The following is a 16413-nucleotide window of genomic DNA, read 5'->3' on the forward strand; positions in this document are numbered from 1 at the left end:
GTTTCTCCCCTGGTGGGGGGTTATGGAGGGGAGGGGTGGGCCGGCTGGGCCTGGGGGTTGGCCCAGTTGGGCCACGGCCCAGAGGGGGGGTTTCTCCATTTTTTCTGTTTTAGTTTTGATTCCTTTTCTTATTTTCTCTTCTGTTTTAATTCAATTTAAAATATTTATGTATTTTATAAAACTGTGCCTTCTACACCATAATTATCTATGTAATATTTAGTACAATCCGAACATTTTTATTTTAATTTTTGAAAACTTTTATTATTGACATTAATTTGAATTTGAATTTTGAAACGGTTTCGAATCATCGCAAGGTTAACAACAGTAACCGTGGTGACGTGGCACCATTAGCCCGGGATTACTGTAGCTTAATTATCCGGGCGTCACATGAAGTCTTGCTATTAGTAGTCATGTGAAATTGGTATTCGTTCGATATTTTGATGAGATGTATGTTGTCTTTTCCTCTAGTGGTGTTATGTGAATGTCGACTACATGACACTTCACCATTATTTGGTCCTAGAGGAAGGCATGAGGAAGTAATAAGTAGATGATGGGTTGCTAGAGTGACAGAAGCTTAAACCCTAGTTTATGTGTTGCTTCGTTAGGGGCTGATATGGATCCATACGCTTAATGCTGTGGTTAGGTTTACCTTAATACTTATTTTTGTAGTTGCGGATGCTTGCAATAGCAGTTAATCATAAGTGGGATGCTTGTCCAAGTTAGGGAAGTACCCAAGTACCGGTCCACCCACATATCAAATTATCAAAGTACCGAACGCAAATCATATGAACGTGATGAAAACTAGCTTAACGATAATTCCCAATGTGTCCTCGGGAGCTCCTTTATTATTATTAGAATTTGTCCAGGCTTATCCTTTGCTACATAAAGGATTGGGCCAACTTGCTGCACTTTACTTACTTTATTTACTTGTTGCTCGTTACTATTTATCTTATCACTAAACTATCTATTACCTACAATTTCAGTGCTTGCAGAGAAAACCTTACTGAAACCGCTTATCATTTCCTTCTGCTCCTTGTTGGGTTCGACACTCTTACTTATCGAAAGGACTACGATAGATCCCCTACACTTGTGGGTCATTAGTGTCATTCGCGAGGTTCGCTACCCTGAATGGCTGGCAAACCCTGTTGTTGTGCCGATGAAGGGAGGAAAGGAGTGCATGTGCATCGACTTCACCAACCTCAACAAGGCCTGCCCTCAAGATCCGTTCCCGCTCCCCCGCATCGACCAAATCATCGACTCCACCGCTGAGTGCGATCTGTTGTGCTTCCTGGATGACTTCTCGGGCCATCACCAAATCAAGATGGCGATAGAAGACGTGGAGAAGACGGCCTTCCTGACCCCGTGCAGGGTGTACTGCTACACCTGCATGCCGTTTGGGTTGCGCAATGTGGGCGCAACCTTTCAGCGACTGATGCATATCGCCTTGCGTTGGTAGCTCGGGAGAAACGCCGAGGCCTACGTGGACGACATTGTGGTGAAGTCTCGGGAGACAAAGACCCTGATACATGACCTGGAAGAAACCTTCGCGATCCTTCGTGAAGTGGACTTGCAGCTCAACCCGGAGAAGTGCGTGTTTGGTGTTCCCTCTGGAAAGCTTCTGGGCTTCCTCGTGTCCCACAGAGGGATCGAGGCCAGCCTAGAGAAGGTCACGGCAATCGAAGACATGAGTCCGCCGCAAACCCTCAGGGAAATGCAGAAGCTCGCCGGACGAGTAACTGCGTTAGGGCGCTTCATCTCCAAGCTGGGGGAAAGTGCCCTGCCCTTCTTCAAGCTGATGAAGAAGAAGGGCTCGTTCAAATGGACACAAGAGGCTGATGAAGTGTTCCAATGTCTTAAGAAGTACCTGACCAACCCTCCGGTGATGGTGGCTCTATGCCCTCAGGAGCCCCTGGTGCTCTACCTCGCCGCCACACCCTACTCCGCCAGCGCAGCTCTGGTGGCGGTTCGGGAGGAGCGCCGGGTCAAGGCTGCATCGGCCGCAACCCCGACAGCGGCAGCTCAAGGCCAGGAAGGCCTCGCGAGGGCCACGGCCTCTGCAGATGGGGACCAGACTCAACAGGAAGATGCCCCCAGGGCTGAGGGGACCTCACCAAGCAGTCATTAGCCGGGGGATCCAACGTCTCAGGAGGCGCTCAACTCTCCGGAGGGTGCGGGCTCCGTTGGCGCGCCCACCCTCGTCGAGCACCCTATGTATTTCGTCAACACGGTGATGCAGGACGCGAGGGCACGGTACCCCATGCCCAGCTCTTGCTCGCGCTGCTGGTGGCCTCGCGGAAGCTGCGGCACTACTTCCAAGGTCACCCCATCAAGGTCGTCTCAGCCTACCCATTTGAGAGGGTGCTCAGGAGTCCCAACTCTGCTGGAAGGGTCGCTGAATGGAACATCGAGCTGCAAGCATTTCAGTTGGAATTCTGCACTACCAGAGTCGTTAAAGGAGCCGCACTTGCAGATTTTGTGGCAGAGTGGACAGAGGCGCCAGGGCTCGAGGCGGGCGAAGATCAGTCGCTTTCCCCAGGAAGCGAGGCACCAGATGGCTGGGTTATGCACTTCGATGGATCATTCTCGCGACATGGCGCGGGGGCTGGTGCAGTGCTTATATCCCCCACTTAGGACAAGCTCTATTACACCGTGCAGCTTTGTTTCCAGTAGGGCGAGGAGGTTTCCAACAATATAGTAGAATACGACGGCCTCATAGCAGGTTGAAAGGCCGCAGCCGCACTGGGGGTGAAGCGCCTCATCATCAAGGGTGACTCACAGCTCCTCGTCAACTTCTCCAACAAGGTGTATGAGCCCAAGGACAAGCACATGGAGGCGTATCTTGCAGAGGTGCGCAAGATGGAAACGCAGTTTTTGGGGCTGGAGTTGTAGCATGTGCCCCGCGGCACCAACCAAGAGGCTGATGACATTGCCAAGAGGGCATCAAGGCGGCTGCCTCAGGAGCCTGGCATTTTCGAGGAACGACTCTTCAAGCCCTCAGCAGCACCATCACTATCAAGCACAGCGCAACCTCGAGAGGAACTCCCTCAACCGCCTGCCTTAGGAGCTCCGGCTTGTGGCCCGACCTCAGGGGCACGCTTGCTCCTGGCGCTGGAGCTTCAGGAGGGATGCTGGACTGCGGAGCTCAAGGATTACCTGATGCAAGGGACTTTACCAGAGAAAGAACTGGATGCGGAACGCGTGGCCCGGCAAGCCACGGCCTACTGCATCCAAGATGGAGAGCTCTACCGGAAGCGGCCAAACGGTGTTTCCCTGCGTTGCATCTCCAGGGAACAGGGGAAAGAGTTGCTGGCAGACATTCATGGTGGAGACTGCGGGCACCACTCGTCATCACGGACCCTCGTCGGCAAGGCGTTTCGTAGAGTGTTTTATTGGCCTACAACACTCAATGACGAATCGAGTTGGTGAAGGCTTGTGATGCCTGTCAATTCCACGCCAAGCAGATTCATCAGCCAGCTCAGGGCCTGCAGACCATCCCACTCTCGTGGTCGTTTGCAGTATGGGGGCTGGATATCTTGGGCCCATTTCCTCGGGCGCCAGGGGGATATCGCTACCTCTACGTCGCCATTGACAAGTTCACCAAGTGGGCGGAGGTGGAAGTTGTCTGCACCATCCCAGCTGGCTCTGCAGTCAAGTTCATCAAGGGCCTGGTGAGCCGATTCGGAGTGCCTAATCGCATCATCACCGATAATTGTTCGCAGTTCACCAGCAATCTCTTCAAAACATATTGTGCTAACCTTGGAACGCAGATATGCCATGCTTCGGTGGCACACCCTCGGAGCAACGGCCAGGCTGAACGCGCCAATGCAGAGGTCCTGAAAGGCCTCAAAACCAGGACCTTCAAGAAGAAGATGGATGCCTGCGGCAGGGGCTGGTACGACGAGCTCCAGTCCTTGCTATGGTCCATCCGCACTACCGCCACCAAGTCGACCGGCGAGACCCCGTTCTTCCTCGTCTATAGAGCAGAGGCGGTCCTCCATCACGAGGTTAGGCCACGCTCTGCGCGGGTCCCGGCGTTTGATGAAGCGCGGTAGGACGCCATACGGGGGATGGACCTCGTGCTGAGGGAGGAACACCGTCGGGAGGCTGCGCTACGAGCGGCAAGATACCAGCAGGCGCTGCGGCGGTACCACTGCCGCAACATCCGCCCCAGGACTCTCGTGGTAGGTGACCTCGTGCTCAGGTGGGTGCTCTCCAGGGAAGGGCCACACAAGCTCTCGCCCATGTGGGAGGGCCCATTCAAGGTTGTTCATGTTTCCAGACCTGGCGCCGCGCGCTTGGAGACCCAGGAAGGGGTGCCCATTCCAAGCGCGTGGAACATTCATCACCTCCGGAGGTTCTACCCTTGAAGTAAGGCCCAGTGCCTGTAAAGAAGGCTCGGTTCCTGTGAAGAAGGGCCCAGCGCCTATAAAGAAGGCCTGCGCCTATGAAGAAGGGCCCAGTGCCTATAAAGAAGGCCCGGTGCCTGTGAAGCTTGCCGTCCCAAGAAAAGGCCCGGTGCCTGTGAATAAGGCCCAGTGCCTGTGAAGCTCGCCGCCCGTGACACTCTCACGTAATAATGAGTTAGGGCTGTACACGCCCCGGAGTCTCCGGAGTGCCACCCTTGGGCCTCGGGGGCTCCCGCCCATGCCCAGTGGCAGCACTTAGCTCTGCGCTGGTGAGAAGACGTCAAAGACTAGACTAGGTGCCGGACACGGCTTTTCATTTGCTTTCCGCAGTTGGCTTGTTCACCTTTGTTCGAAACTTTATTGGAGTTGCTTCTAGTGTTGTTTGTCGTTCCCTGCCCGTGTTTCTCTGTCTTTGTTTTTCGCCTGGCTTGTTCTCTCTTTCGCAAGCCTCGTGAGGGGCTGCACGGGCGCCCTCGTGAGCACCTTCTTGCCTAATTTCGTGAGGCTCCCTCATTCATGTTCATAGCAGGAGCACCCGTACCGGTCCATGCCTCATGGGCCTAGCGACGCAAACACAGGACCTAAGTTGGTCACCCTCGCAACAAAGGTTTGAAAGCTATCCTCCCAACTAATTTTTGCAGGCCTTAAGACGCCCGGCGAGGCCTCGGGCAAGTACCTCACGAGGCGAAAACTGCAGCGAACCTCCCGAGCTAAGTTGTTCCTACGCGCAAGCACACAGCCGCAATACCATAACATAGCACGGGAATGGTAGAAATAGCATGGTAATTAAGGGTAATAGTCTTGCAGGCCCCCACGGGGCTCCATACTTCTCTCTCTCTCTCAATAAAGGAAAAAGAGAAAAACAAAATAAACGCGGCACGCCCCACGACGGCTCGCGAGGAGGGATCCGCACCGCCCTCCTGAGCTCAATGAGACTCCTCCTCGCACTTCACCGAGGCGCAACGATGGGACGACCCGCTACCGCCCTTGAAGCGGGCGCGACGATGTGGTGGCTGATCGCGGCCACCACTGGAGGAGCTGTCACCAGAGGAAGAGCCGCTGAAGCTCGGTGAGCTACGGACACCGCCAGGAGTGGGCTCACCTTCACCTTCATCATGACCATCGCCAAGGCCCAGCACCTCGTCGTTGTTGTTGTCTTCAGGGCAGCACCCGACACGGCGGCCATCTTCTCCTAACACCCTCATGTAGAGGGTCACATCGCCATCGAACTTGAAGTGGAGGGTGCACCGCTGTCCCAAGCCGTGCGCGCGGGCAAACATCTGCCAGCCGCGGGCCAGGGCCACGTTCCTGGCGACGGAGATCTTCGCCGCAGCCTAGGAGGCGCTACTACAGCAGCCGTCCGCCTGGAGCCAGAGCCCGCTAGGGGCACCAGCCGGCAGTTCGCTGGTGAAGAAGCAGGGAAGCTGGAGCCAGGTGCCGGCCTGATCCGCCGACCAAACGACAAACTCCGGTAGCACCTCTACCGAGTGAAAGCGTGGCCTGGGAGGCCGCGCAGCCAGGACGCGCCTTCCCCCGCCCACCGGGAGGCCATCACTGCGCAAAGGACCACCACCGCGACCACGGGGAGCTGCTGCAGGAGTCGTGGGGTGCTTGCGAGGATGACATCGGCCGCATTTGGGTGGTGGGGAGCCAGGCCCTTCCTGGCAAGCTTTCCCCTTTTCCACGGCCGAAAACCTCTTCATGGGCGCCATGGGACACAGCGAGCAGCTAGAGGACAGAGGAAGACGAAGCGGGAGGGGATAGAGGAGATGTGCAAACGGGGGCTTGCGCCCCTCCACATTTATAGCCCAGAGGAGGCCAACCGTCCACCCCCATGATCGCACGTAATCATGACACTTTTTGCATGCAGCAGGGACTCGTCAAATCGGGCAGTTGCAGAGGCAGCATGGGGAAGCGGAGACACCCACGTCCCATCAACCGCCACGCGGCGACCAAGGCCGCAGGCTGTTGCAGCCCACGGCACTCTGCCCTTGCCTTTTGGCTTCGCTTCTAAGCCAAGACCGAGCGCGCCTTGGGCCCAGGGGCTACTGTCGGTGTTCCGGGAATGGGGGTCCCCGGACTTGCCTGCCTGCAGCCTCAAGGGGTGGCCCAGTACGACCTGTCTACATCAACCTAAGCTCAAGACCCTCGTGAGGGGCTAAGCCTAGTGGGGTAGACGACGCAGGGCTTCCTCAAGGGCGGCCTCACCAGGCAGCCTCGCGAGGAGGCAGAGAGATCAAGGCAGGGGTACCTCGCGAGGTGATTGTGACGCAAGCCATGACGATCGAGACAAGGCGGGCACCATCCTGCATAGTGTCCTTGTTTCCTCTTTGGTGCAAAGGGGGCAAGCGCAGGCGTGGAGTACCGAGGCATCAAGCAAAGGTTACCATATCGGTGCAACGAGACCAATACCAGTAGAGCGGCAGGATGGAGGTCACCGTGGAGCCCAAGACGGCATCATCGTCAGTGCCTTTGGCAGTCGAAGACCAACTTTAGTCAGGATAACTTGTACTAGTTGTTCCCCTTCAAAATGGTTGTTGTTGGCTCCCTTCCCACTTAATATTTGGGAAGAGGACCAGGGCCTCTATAAATAGAGATAGCCACCACAGTAGAAAGGGGGAGATCATCAATAGGCGATCAGATCCACCCTAGTAGAACACCGCACCGGCTCAAGAACACCTCTCGCGAGGCTGTTCTTCCTCTGTACTGTTCATCATCAGCCCCAGAGGCAATCCACCACACCACACACTAGAGTAGGGTATTACACCACAACGGTTGCCCGAACTAGTATAAACGTTACATCCCTTGTGTTGTTCATCGTGTAGCTTAGATTCACAGCGAGGCATTGCGGCGTGGATCGGTAGGGGAAAGATCTTCATGCGCACCCCAGAGTTCAAACCTTAAGGGTTTTGCCGGAACCCGATATCCGACACCTAGATTGATCTTGGTGACATGTAGGAAAAATTTGAATTATTACTACATTCCCCAACAAGATCCCCTATACTTGTGGGTCATCAAGATTCTTTTCTGGCGCCATTGTCGGGGAGTGAAGCGCCTTTGGTGAGTGGAATTTGGTATGGAAACATTTATATTACATGCTGAAATTTACTGTCACTTGTCACTATGGAAAATAATCCTTTGAGGGGCTTGTTCGGGGTATCTTCACCTCGAACGGAAGAGCAAAGACTTGCTCCTCAACCTAATGCACCTACTTAAAATATTTATTATGAAATTCCTTTGGGTATGATAGAGAAACTGCTAGCTAATCATTATGTAGGAGATGGAACATTACATCCTGATATGCATCTAATCTATGTGGATGAAGTTTGTGGACTATTTAAGCTTGCAGGTTTGCCCGAGGATGAAGTCAATAAGAATATCTTCCCTATATCTTTGAAGGGAAAGGCATTGACATGGTATAGGCCATGTGATGATATTGGATCTTGGAACTACAACCGATTGAAATTGGAATTTCATCAGAAGTTTTATCCTATGCATCTTGTTCATCGTGATCAGAATTATATTTATAATTTTTGGCCTCGTGAAGGAGAAAGTATCGCTCAAGCTTGGGGGAGGCCTAAGTCAATGTTATATTCATTCCCCAATCATGAGGTCTCAAAAGAAATTATTATTCAAAAAAATTATGCTCGACTTTCTCGTAATGATCAATCCATGCTCGATACTTCTTGTACTAGTTCTTTTATGAAGAAGACTATTGAATTCAAATGGGATTTATTGGAAAGAGTTAAACACAACTTTGAAGATTGGGAACTCAAGAAGATAATGAGTCAGGTATAAACCTTAAGTTTGATTGTGTTAAATCTTTCATGGATACCGATGCTTTTTGTGATTTTAGCACTAAATATGGACTTGACTCTGAGATAGTAGCTTCTTTTTGTGAATCATTTGCTACTCATGTTGATCTCCCTAAGGAGAAGTAGTTTAAATATCATCCTCCTATTGAAGTGAAAGTAGTAGAACCTGTTAAAGTTGAATAAGCAATGTTACTTATAATGTTGATCCTATTATTCCTACTACTTATATTCAGAAACCACCTTTTCCTGTTAGAATAAAGGAACCTGCTAAAGCTTCAGTTGTGGTTCATAAGAGTTATACTAGAACACCTACACCCCCTGAACAAATTAAAGTTAAACCTAGTATTTCTATGGTTAAGGATTGAAGGAAATATGCCCTAGAGGCAATAATAAAGTTGTTATTTATATTTCCTTATATCATGATACAGTTTTATTATTCATGCTAGAATTGTATTAACCAGAAACTTGATACATGTGTGAATACATAGACAAAATAAAGTATCCCTAGTATGCCTCTACTATACTAGCTCGCTAAACAAAGATGGTTAAGTTTCCTAACCATAGACATGTGTTGTCATTTGATGAACGGGATCACATCATTAGGAGAATTATGTGATGGACAAGACCCATCCGTTAGCTTGGCATATTGATCATTAAGTTTTATTCCTATTGCTTTCTTCATGACTTATACATATTCCTCTGACTAAGAGATTATGCAACTCCTGAATACCGGAGGAACACCTTGAGTGCTATCAAACGTCACAACGTAACTGGGTGATTATAAATATGCTCTACAGGTGTCTCCGAAGGTGTTTGTTGGGTTGGCATAGATCAAGATTAGAATTTGTCACTCTGAGTATCGGAGAGGTATCTCTGGGCCCTCTCGGTAATGCACATCACTATAAGCCTTGCAACCAATGTGACTAATGAGTTAGTTGCAGGATGATGCATTATGAAACAAGTAAAGAGACTTGCCGTAATGAGATTGAACTGGGTATGAGGATACCGACGATCGAATCTCAGGCAAGTAACATACCGATGACAAAGGAAATGACGTATGTTGTCATTACGGTTTGACCGATAAAGATCTTTGTAGAATATGTAGGAAACAATATGAGCATCCATATTCCTTTGTTGGTTATTGATCAGAGATGTGTCTCGGTCATGTCTACATAGTTCTCGAACCCGTAGGGTCCGCACGCTTAATGTTTGATGACAATTTGTATTATGAGTTATGTGTTTTGGTGACCAAAGATTGTTCAGAGTCCTGGATGAGAACACGGACATGACGAGGAGTCTTTAAATAGCCGAGAGGTAAAGATTGATATATTGGACGATGGTAATCGTACATCAGAATGGTTTTGAGTGGTTCGGGTATTTTTCGGAGTATCGAGGGGTTACCGGAACCCCTCGGGGAAGTAATGGGCCTACATGGGCCATAGGGAAGAGGGGAGGCAGCCCACAAGGGTTGGCCGTGGCCCCCTCCCATGGGGAGTTAAAATTGGACTAGGGGAGGGGGCGCGCCCCCCTTTCCTTCTCCTCTTCCCTCTCCCTTCCCCTTTCCCCCTCCGTAAGAAAGGAAGGAGGCCGAATAGGACTCGGAGTCCTATTCGGTTTTCCCCATGGCGCGCCCCTCTAGTCTGTCAGCCTCCTCCCCTCCTTTATATATAGGTGTAGGGGGGCACCCCATAACACATCAATTGTTCTTAGCCGTGTGCGGTGCCGCTCTCCACAGTTTACTCCTCCGGTCATAGCGTCGTAGTGCACTACCAAAAAAAGACACTTCTGTGCTGATACGTGTTTGTCACAATAGGTCACATTTTCTTTCATGCATGTACATCCATGACAAATTTTTGACAGAATCAAGATAGTCATACATGTGCTATCGTAGAAGTGTTCCATGCCATTACCAAAATTATCATCACGGAAGTGTTCACTTCTGACGGTGTCCTGGATTAGGGGGTACTCAACACGTTGTCTCCCGATCAGTTGGATTGGGCCGAGGACCCCCATGGCCGTATACTCACGGGCCAGTCCGGACAGCTGCCACATACAAGGAAGAATCCACAAGACTTGGCGATCAAGACAAGGACTCCTCCCCCACCGGCGTATTCGGCTAGGACTCTTGTTATCCTAGGCCTCTGATGCATTATATAAACCGGGGCCAGGCTAGTCGATAGAGACACAACAACAACAACTACAATCATACCAGAGGCTAGCTTCTAGGGTTTAGCCTCTCCGATCTCGTGGTAGATCAACTCTTTTAATACCCACATCATCAATATCAATCAAGCAGGACGTAGGGTTTTACCTCCATCAAGAGGGCCCGAACCTGGGTAAAACATCGTGTCCCTTGCCTCCTGTTACCATTGATCCTAAGACGCACTGCTTGGGACCCCCTACCCGAGATCCGCCGGTTTTGACACCGACATTGGTGCTTTCATTGAGAGTTCCACTGTGTGATCGGCGAAAGGATGAATGGCTCGACTGCAGGTCAACTGCGACCTCTGGTGCATTATATCCAACCATTGATCGGCTGTGGAATTCCTATATCTACCACCCCTCCAAATTTCAGCTTGATCTGACCGTCCAAACTCCGGGAAACTTCCGATTAGTGCATCACTTTTTGGATCTGTTTTCTGCGCGAGAACGAATCTGACCCGAATTCATCTTTTTTATGAACGGGATTTCAGACATCCTTTTTGAAGGAAGTTTTGTATGGGATATTGTGTATTATTCCCGAACACATCCCACTAACTTTAAGATCTTTTGAACATGATCTTCAGCATCATGCTGGTGTCAAACCAGTCCGGCAATATTGCTCCACGGCTGCCGACCTGCGCTAGACACATCGTCACTTTGTTGAGCCGAGCTCAACTTCTTCGGATCATCATCTCGACAAGCCGAACAAGAGTCCGGCCAGGACAAATCATCACCAACATCGCCGCCCCACGGATTACACGGAGCGGGCATACCGGCATCGCTGCACGGTCGCTTCATCAAGCCGGCATCGACCACGTCACGACCTGCATCGGCAGGGCTGCACTATTGCTTCTTCAAGCTGGTGTCCATCACGCCGACCTACTTCGACATCTCGGCTGGACCGGGGGCTTCGCCATCTCTTCATCAACCTACTCCGAACACTTCGGCGTCACTAGCCGACCAGCTCCGTCATGTTAGCTGGGCCGAGGGCTTTGCCTCGGCGAGCCAACCTTTACCAGCATTGCCATGCCGTCATTTTATCGCCCATCAGGCAACGGGTGTGCGGAGCGAGTCCCAATTTTGGGAATCACCTTCCTTCGGATTGCTACAACAAATAAACTAGGTGCTATCAATCCCTAATATTTTTTGCTTGTTTGGGTTCATTTTTCCGAAGAATTATTACTCTGGTTTGTCCATCATATGTACACAGGTCTATTAAATGGTGGCCACATTCACGACAGTCGCATGGTGGTTCGGTCAGTTTCCGTACATAGTCCGGCGAACGCCGCATCCGGAGCTCGGACCGACCTGCGAATTCAGGCTTTGCCACGGCTTTACCGCATCACGCCGACACCCTGCATCGGCATTGACTTCGGCGCCAGGCCATATTTCTTTTATTACTCACTTTGCATAAATTATTCATTATGCAACGATTTTTTATTATTATCATTATTACTATTTTCTCCCGTTTGCACTATTTTTTGTGCACAGGAAGATAATCCGGGGACTTCGGCGTCACTCTGCCGGTCTGCGTCGACCGTGCTATGTAACCACTTCGGCGTGTCGAGCTCTCCGCTCCGCCACCTCGGGACCGGCTTGGGGGATAGAACCTTGTCCCGCATTAAGCTTGGACTGCAAACACATTAACCAGCTAAGTCGCTTTCATGCTCAAAGCTTTAATTTCTAACTTGTGTTCGGTTCGACCAAGCGTTATACTTTTTTGGAAAAAAAAGTTGCTTGTAAAAATTTTTCTTGTCCAAACTTTGTTCAGACATACTTGACGCGCTACCCGCGCTCATTATACCTGGGGGCTTCTTTAACAGAAGCTTATTAATACGGGCTTTATGCCTAACACATGTGTCACACTTCCGCATGTACCTTTTATTCACCATTATATGCATCGATATGTCTTAAGTTTTGGCCAAGCTGGGTTGCCTGGCTCCTGTGCTTACCCCTACGTTCCCGATTGTTCGGCTAGGTGGTAAAGGGAGCACCTCTGTGATTGTTACTGCCGGGTCATCCGGATGTGTACCTCAGACTGGGTGAAGCCGAAAGCTAGCGTTCTTAAGGGAATACTCGGTCGGTGAACTAAAAGATGGTTTCTTACCTATGTATTTACCTGCCCCTAGATGTTTTTCTGCTCTTTTCGCAATCCAGGCATGCACTTTAGGGCATGCCTCCCAGGGAAAGGAACCCCTAACGGAACTATTCTCCCTGGAAGATGTTTCTTACAAACCATGTAATATAACATAACTAGTTGGGCACTTGTCTAATAAAGCACTAATGACCCCTACGCCTGGTCTCCACGCATGCCCCGGTTTTTATAACCGCGAGGGTATTCGGACACACTCCGGACTATTGGGTCCAGAGGTTGAAGCGAAAAGGTCCGCTACGACAAACGATCTACAATCCGGCTAGAAGGCATTCTACATGTCACCTTACATTATATAGTCAACTTTTACCCAAGTCACTTGGGGGCTCTTATGTTTATTTGAGCCGTTTCATACTAAGTGTTTTTCTTCTTAGTCGTTGCAAAGTTATTATTATTTATCACTCCTTTTTTCGACATGAGTGTGCGGTCACTAGCCGGGGAGCCTAATTTCTCTCTCAAAAGCCGCTAGAGTTTAGTTTGCTAAACTTGCCTGATGAGAAGTACTCCGCCCTCGGGATAGGAGGTTGAAGCCGTAGGCTGACCCGCTCGAAGTCTTGAGATAGGATGTATCATGTTAAAGCACGACAGAAGCACTTCTTTTTTCTAAGACCAATTTTCGGGTTGGCACCGAACACTTGATATTGTTCGGACTTCATGTTTTTACTGACGTTTCTTGGTTTTCCAAGCTTTTTGGCACTTTTAAACTATTTGTGCTTTTTCAGCACAAGTCTCGCAGTGCAATGCCGGACACCTTTATAGATTCGGCAAAAATATTCTCGGATATTGCTATATATGCATCGGTTTCGAATTGTGTCTTCGGCCAATAGTTGGGTTGCCCGGCTCCTGCACTTGCTTCCTACGTTCTGCTTTGTTCGGCTAGGCATGCAAAGGGAGAACCACTGCGATCGTGCTTCCAGCTCACACGGTTAAGCACCTCAGTGGAGAAAGCCGAAAACTGACCGTCACAATAAGCGTAAACTGGTCAGTGATCCGATGACTGTGTTAAATAACAGGCCGTTCATAACATTGGCCGAAGTGTTTACAGCTTGACCTCGACTGTCTCCGAACACTACCGGGGGCTATTAACTAGCCTCCCAAACTAAATCCTCGATATTTCGCTCTTACATTGGAGCTGAGGTTTTATGATCATGCTTAGCATGACAACCCAAAGAAAGGACCGATAGCGGGACTATTTTCTTTGGAAGACATTTCTTCTGTTAAACAGCAATATAAAATATCTCTCCGCGTACCTTTGTTTATAAAACCGTATGGCCAGATTGCCTTGTTTATCGTAAATCTTTGCCCTCATAAAGGCTTTATAAAGTAACACAAACACTCCTCGGCTACTGGCCGAGGAGGTGGAAGCCGATGGTCGGTCAACAAAGTTTTGTACAATGCGGATCCGAGCATTAAATTACGTAAAGTACTTGGATACATAGAGTCATTACACACAATTTGTGATTTTACTATGGATATCGATCCTTAATTCGCCCACCCGTGCCCGCATTAAGGCTCGGGGGCTACTGGGCTTCGGGCTTATTATCTAAACATATTAAAGGGGCACATTGATCCCCTGATCTGGCGTTGCCACCCAACCAGTGTCTCGGGGGCTACTGCATTGCTTGTCCAATGCAGAAAATTTTAAGTGCAATACAGTTTCCGAGGAGATTTTGATCCTCAGGTTGGTCGGCCGCGCCCAACCTGAGTCTCGAGGACTGAGCACGCCGCTTTTTGTGTCCCGAAGTATTCTGCCGAGCTAGGACTTGATCCTCACACCGATTTTGCAAATCAACCTGAGTCTCAGCAGCTATGGGGATCAGCGGTCTTATGTCATCCTTCATGGGCATCTCGGGTTTTAGACCGATACCCACCTTGAGGGCTACTGGCTATGTATCTGGCAGAGAATAAATTGCACCAACAAAAAATATTGACAAAAATCGGCCCACATTCGGGGTGGTGCACCACCTTAGAAGCAGTCCGGCATAAAGCTCGGGCGCCAGTGGCTGGCTCCATAGAGGGCATTTCCGGCATTAAGCTCGGCTAAACTCCTTCAAACTTCTTTGAACCAAGGTGATTTATCACACCTCGGATACAGTCCGGCGTTGGAGCTCGGATACGTAGTCCGGCATTGGAGCACGGATAGATAGTCCGGCGTTAGAGCTGGGAAGCAGTCCGGCATTGGTGCTCGGCTGCAAAAAACACCTCAAATGCAGTCCGGCGTTAGAGCTCGGATGCAAGAGGGAACTGCCTCCCGGGAACAACTTCAAACCTGAGGTGTGGCATAAAAATAACAAGGCATTGATAAAGGCCGGAAACTTAAAGGGGCTCCTCAGATACCCGACGTGTAAACCCGTTGAATGCATTTTGGCGATCCTCAAGATAAAAGATGAGAAGATTTGTTGAACCAGTTTTCAAGACCGGCAACTGAAGATGAAGAACAGTTCGGAAGAATCGAGGAGCGTCCCTAACTTGAAGACCGGTTCAGGGGGCTACCGACGGTGTCCTGGATTAGGGGGTACTCAACACGTTGTCTCCCGATCAGTTGGATTGGGCCGAGCACCCCCATGGCCATATACTCATGGGCCAGTCCGGACAGCTGCCGCATACAAGGAAGAATCCACAAGACTTGGCGATCAAGACAAGGACTCCTCCCCCACTGGCGTATTCGTCTAGGACTCTTGTTATCCTAGGCCTCTAGTGCATTATATAAACCGGGGCCAGGCTAGTCGATAGAGACACAACAACAACAACTACAATCATACCATAGGCTAGCTTCTAGGGTTTAGCCTCTCCGATCTCGTGGTAGATCAACTCTTGTAATACCCACATCATCAATATCAATCAAGCAGGACGTAGGGTTTTACCTCCATCAAGAGGGCCCGAACCTGGGTAAAACATCGTGTCCCTTGCCTCCTGTTACCATTGATCCTAAGACGCACTGCTTGGGACCCCCTACCCGAGATCCGCCGGTTTTGACACCGACAACTTCCATGACGATAAATCTTGCATCATAGAAGTGCTTTCGTCAAGGGTGACCGACACGTGGCAGCCACCGTAATGGGATGCCGTTAAGCTATCGGGTCCGCTTTTGGATCCGTAACCTGTTCACAGCCAGACCAATGTGAAATTTCCACGTGTAAAATTCTCATTGGCCGGAGGAAACACGTGTCGGCTCAACTTTCGGACAGATGTCATCCACTCATTGGACAGGAGGCGCCTATGATATGTCGACATGTGGCACGGCTCAACAGAGGCCCATTCTGGTGAAAAGGATGGCCCATTTGACTTGGTCAAAAGTTAACGGGCCGGCCCACGGAAAGCCTGTTAACGGCATGTTCGTATATAGCCCATTTACGGCCCGCTTACTACCGGCCCGTTATGGCCTATCGGGATTAAGCCCAGTAGCTTCATCTGGGCCGTCCAATATGATTCCAGCCCATTGTAACTTCCGGCCCATGTATGGCCCATGATGTCTTTCGGCCCATATGAGGTCCTTTGTAACTCTCAGCCCATTAAAGGCGCGGCATGAAACTGGCCCATCATGAACAGTGTATCACTTTATACCAATTAACGGCCCATTATCCCGTCAGCCATTTCTAGCCCGTGTTAACTTTCGGCCTTCTTAGGGCCCATTTATTCTTGGGCTCATTTCTAGAATTCGGTTAGATACGGTCCGTTACTGGCCTCTTCCATTTGTGGGTCAAATATAGCTCGTGGTTACATTCAACCCGTTTGTCGCCAGTTAACGCGTTGGGCTGTTTTCATAGTGTTATCAAATACGACCTTTTAGCGGCCCATTATGGTCCACGAATAGTACGGCCCATGTTTGGTGAAATGA

This window comes from Triticum dicoccoides, chromosome 5B (genome assembly GCF_002162155.2).
Source record: "Triticum dicoccoides isolate Atlit2015 ecotype Zavitan chromosome 5B, WEW_v2.0, whole genome shotgun sequence".
In the NCBI taxonomy this organism is placed as follows: Eukaryota; Viridiplantae; Streptophyta; class Magnoliopsida; order Poales; family Poaceae; genus Triticum; species Triticum dicoccoides.